At 45.7% G+C, this 5,219-nt stretch overlaps 1 long non-coding RNA gene across 2 annotated transcripts in view; it reads right to left on the reverse strand.

The window, feature by feature from the left end:
* LOC102245627 overlaps nucleotides 1-4,964 on the reverse strand; it is a 5,794-nt gene extending 830 nt beyond the window's left edge. The window contains exons 1-2 of one of the 2 annotated variants that reach the window (XR_313900.1): nucleotides 4,748-4,964; nucleotides 1,345-1,453 (exon numbers count right to left, since the gene is read on the reverse strand). This is a non-coding gene — a long non-coding RNA (uncharacterized LOC102245627). Of the gene's footprint in view, nucleotides 1-1,344; nucleotides 1,454-2,402; nucleotides 2,556-4,747 lie in introns of those variants that run through there. The other variant, XR_001363196.1, reaches the window with a different exon arrangement.
* Nucleotides 4,965-5,219: the final 255 nt, after the last annotated feature.

Genomic DNA, 5,219 nt, shown 5'->3' on the forward strand with positions numbered 1-5,219 from the left:
CGTGTATAATTGGCCCAGGTTGAGAACCCTTGCTATAGGCCATTAACCACGCCCCCTTCCCATTGTCACCCCAGACCATCAGCCTCACATTTGACATTTCCCAATGAAGTGACCAGCATGGAGCAGCTGTCATTTCCTTACCTTGTCTCAAATGCTTCTTGTTCACATGATAACCTTGAGGCTCCAAATGGTGTCACCTTACACTGGGCTAGGGACAGAGCCAAGCCTGGTGTCTGAGACTGAGCTGACCGTTGTGTTGGCCTGACTCATCTACATACATCATCTCCTGTCCTGGACCATGTCCCTGGAGACTGTCCCCTGGGATTCATGCATCTCAGAGACTTTCCCAGCTGCTGTTCTCCCCAATCCTGTGTCCTTCTTCCAATCATCTGCCTTCTCCAGGGAGCTGGTCATTTCCCCTCCCAGGTAACGTTCTTCAGAAACTGATATGTCTCTGGTGGATTTCTCCAACTTTAAAGGAAGTTTATGTGACCACACGGAGTTCTCAATAGAAAATTAATTGTAGTATTACAGTCATAGAGAGCTTAATGGGACTTAGGGAAGAAACCCATATTTCATGAATGTGAGGGATATCTCTGCTTGGGGCCTCATCCAGCCCTTATCTCAATTCCTTCTGGGTACTTTGGAGAAAGTCCAGGCCCCCTCCCTGCCCCTCTTACCTCACCTTTCTGCCTTGCTTTCAACATGCAATTATTATTATTATTTTTTTATTGCTTAAAGTATTACAAAGGGTATTACATATGTGTCCTTTTTTTTCCCCCCGCCCTTGACAATCCCCTGGCCTCCTCTATCCCCCAGTGTCTTATGTCCATTGGTTATGCTTATATGCATGCATACAAGTCCTTCGGTTGATCTCTTACCCCCCTTCCTCCTGCCCCCCAACCCTCTCCGGCCTTCCCGCTGTAGTTTGACAATCTGTTTGAGGCAGCTCTGCCTCTGTATCTATTATTGTTCATAAGTTTATAATGGTCTTTACTATCCATGAATGAGTGAGATCATGTGGTATTTTCCCTTCATTGACTGGCTTATTTCACTTAGCATAATGCTCTCCAGTTCCATGAATGGAACTGGAGAGCATTATCAACATGCAATTATTTACTAAACAAGATTACCACCTGCCAGGCTCTGCTCTAGGTATAGCAGGTCCTCAGATAACATTTCTTTCAAAGTTGTTTCCTTCTAACATTGATGAGATGCCTAGGGACTTAATGCTGTTTATATCAATTAGCCTATGGGAAAACTGGTTTTGTTATATGTTGTTTCACTTAAAGTCAGAGTACCTGACTTTAGTCAGAGTATTGATGGCATTATGATTCTCTCTACTGTACTGGGATGCAGAGGTATCCTTGTATTCATGATGCTTGAAGTCTACTGGATATCTTCATATTTCATTGTCTTGATTCCAAAGTGCTCTTTATTATAAGATGCACCACTAAGTTCAGGTGGTAAATGAAAAGGAAGAAGAGAAGGAACAAAGAAAGGATGATAATCTATATTAAATGTACGTACTTGAGGTAGGAAGTTTCAGAAACATGAAAATATGACAAACTTTGATGGGGGGGCTGAAAATATGCCTTTAGGTGCAGAAATGAGACATATTTAGTAACAATATCCCAAAGGTCCAGTGGATGGGGCTTTATGAAAGTAGGTGTATCAGTTTGCTAGGGCTGCGTAACAAAGTACAACAAACTAGGTGGCTTAAAACAACAGAAATGTGTTGTTTCACATGCATTTCTAGAGGCTGAAGTTTGAGATCAGGGTGTTTGCAGGGCCTTACTCCCTTTGAAACCTGTAAGGGAATCCTTCCTTGCCTCCTCCTGGCTTCTGGTGTGTGATGGCAATCTTTGGCATTCCTTGGTTTGTGGTTGGATAACTCCAGTCTCTGCCTCTGTCATCATGTGTCTCCCTGTCATCATGTCCTCCCTGTGTCTGTGTGTGTCTGTGCTGAAATTCTTCTCTTCTTAGAAGGACACCAGTCATATTAGATTAGGGGCCGACTCTACTCTAGTAAGACTTCAGACTAACTAATTCTATCTGCAAAGACCCAATTTCCAAATAAGGTCACAGAGGTACTGGAGGTTAGAATTTTAACATCTTTTTTTGGATAACACAATTTAATCCCCAAAGCAGCCGGTATCTATTGTACTCTGTCCCTATTTCTGTTTGTGATGGTATCTCTGTTTCTGTCTCCCGTCTCAAACTGCTTCTTCCTTTACATCTCCCTGTGCATGAATGTAACGCAGACCTGAAATATCTTTTTATTTGCTATTTTGGGAAGTGCAGTTTTATCTTAAACTAAGAAGTGCATTGTAATATTTTCCTATTGCTGCTGGAACAAATTAACACAAACTTAGTGGCTTAAAACAACACAAGTTGATTACCTTACAGTTGTGGTCAGGAGTCCAACATGAGTCTTCTGGTGGCTAAGAGCAAGGTGTCAGCAGGGCTGCGTTCCTTCCGGGGGCTCCGGGGAAGAATCTGTCTCCTTGTCTTTCTAGCATCTAGCAGCTTCCTGCATTCCTTGGCTCATGACCCCTTCCTCCATCTTCAAAGTGCATCACTCCAACGTCCGCTTCCATCATTCTATCTTTTTCTAACCTTCCTTTTTAAAGGGCATTAGACCCACCTGAGTAATCCAGATTACTCTTTCCATCTCAAGATCTTTACTTAACTGATATGACTACATTTGCTAAATCCCTTTGCCACGCAAGGTAACAATAGGTTTATAGGTTCTAGGGATTAAGATGTGATCATCTTTGGGGGGCATATTGTGTCATCATGGGTGTGCCCCTCTGTCTTTCTCTAACACATGTTCTTCTAGTGACTGTCAGGATAAACTCTTCCTCATCAAGGATGCCATCCTGGACCACAGAGAGGTTCCCCCTATTGCAGCATAGACCCAGCTTTGCTGTTACTGCTCATTTAAATCTGTCGGCCTTGCTAGACTGTAAGCTCCATGAGGGCCGGCCTGTCTCTATGCAGTGCCTGATACATAGCAAACCCTCAACACATAGTCATCGAATATGAGACTGATGAGTTCTGATTGCAGCTGACTTTGTGACAGAGAGCAAGTTTTATTCAACCTCTAGGAACTTCAGCCGCCTCATCTGGAAAAGTGAGTGCTAGAGAAATGTTTTACATTCAGCACAGTATTTTCTTTCTCTTTCTCTGCTTATCTATCTATCTATCTATCTATCTATCTATCTATCTACCTACCTACCTACCTACCTATTTATCCATCCATCTATTATTGAGAGGCACAGGTGAACGGATTGTTTGAGAGTCAGTTTCAGAAGGAAATACTTGAGAAGTCAGGCTTTGAACCATGATTCTGCTATTTTATTCTGTGTGACCTCAGGGTAGTTGCTTAACCTATCTGAGCCTTACTTTACTCATCTGTAAAAATGGGGATGCCACTAGTACCAGCAGAATTAATGGAGCTGTGTATGTAAAACATCAGGACGGAGTAACTGCTTTAAAAATGATAGCAATTGGTATGGCTATGGTTAAAAACATTGGACACGCTGAAGCCCATTACAAACACTTTTCCTCTTTCAGAGACCGGTCATTGGGCAAAGCAACGTGGTTCACTTCCTATTACCCAAAACTCCACCTCTTCATCGGTTCCCCGTTCCTCAGCACTTGTTCTGTTCCGGAAACTTGGCAGCTAGAGTGTGCAGTTATTTTCAGAGGAACGAGTGGGTAAAACCAGCAGCATTTCCCCCGGAGTGTCTGTGCCAGGGAGGATGCGTTTATGGCGCATCTGCTTTGTGTATAAAAGCCTTGTCCTCCCCCGGCACCGCCCCCTCCTCAGAGGCAGAGCAAGCGGGGACCCAGGCGATTTCCTGCCGCCCCCTCCCAGCCAGGGGAGCGCTTGCTGACCAGTCCACATGGCCGTGTGGGAGGGACAGGGCAAGGCTGGCTCTGCTTCCAGGCTGCTGGACGGGCAGCGGAAAGAGGTCACGACTGGAGGGTCAGAGTCTTTGGAGGGACTTGGGAGCAGAGTCCAGTGGAATATTCCTCACCCTGCAGCCCAGCCTGAGATGCTGACAAGAATGAAAATAACGGGATGGTGACATCCACTTCCCACTGTCTCAGCTCAGAATACTCAAGTGGGATCGATCACTTTAGCTCACCATATGTGGGTGGAGGATGTCTTCTTGGTGGCCCTGCTAGGCGTCCAGAGGTTGCCTTGGGCTTTTGGTTGTCAGGGGTGGGAGGTGTTTGCTCTGGTAGTATCTACACATGGCAGCAATGAGGACCTTGACCACAGACAGGGCAGACAGAGGTCTCCCCGGCCCTAGAGGACCAACTGAGGAGGGTGGTCAGCAGGAGAGCCCCAGAGATCCTGGGCATCATAGGTCACTCTCAGCACTGTCTTGTGGCTTCTCATGGGCATTTCCTGGGCATTAGTGCCACACAAACCACTCTTGGTTCAGGGCATCTATCCACTCTGTCCTCTCTGGCCTCTCCTTCCTGCCCCACCCTTTCACCCTCCACCCTCCAATCCAGACACCATCTATTCTCTCATAGTAACCTTTACACAGACCAAGGTGGTCCTCTCTGACCACTCACAGCAGAGCCCACATCGGTTCGCCTCAGAAAGTTCATTCCTCTTTCCTTAAGGGCACAGAGGGCTTAGACTCCACAAAACACAAACGAGCTAAATTCTACCTTCTGTATCAGAGCTGAGTTTTCACAATTCAACGAACAGTTTAATCCTTACCTTGACTTTTATTGTGTCTCTTTCTTCATTTTGCAGGAAAGGAAACCCAGGCTTGGGGAAAATAACATGCCCACGTTGGCAGGTGGTTACTAAACAGCCAAGCTAGGATTTGAAAGTTGGCAGTCCGATGCCAAAGCCGGCTGGCTTACCCACAGTGCTTTCCTGCCTCCTTGGGGCCGTGGGCAAACCAGACTCTCTGAGCCTTCGTTAGTCCTACTCTTCCTTGGAGATAACGTCTATCTTGCAGGGTGGTGAAACTAGCAACAGCTGTAGAAATAATGATGATGATGGTGGTGGCGAATGCTTCATATTGCTTCCTATTTGCCCCCTTCTGAGCACCTTTTATGTGTTGACTCATCAGGCCTCTGAGTGGGTACATGTAACAGGGTTACAGATGATGAATGTGAGGCTTTTGTAACAGCGCCAGCCACACAGTGGGCCACAAATGGTGGGTGTTATTATGACTGTTGTT

This window comes from Myotis brandtii, unplaced genomic scaffold (genome assembly GCF_000412655.1).
Source record: "Myotis brandtii unplaced genomic scaffold, ASM41265v1 scaffold355, whole genome shotgun sequence".
NCBI lineage: Eukaryota > Metazoa > Chordata > Mammalia > Chiroptera > Vespertilionidae > Myotis > Myotis brandtii.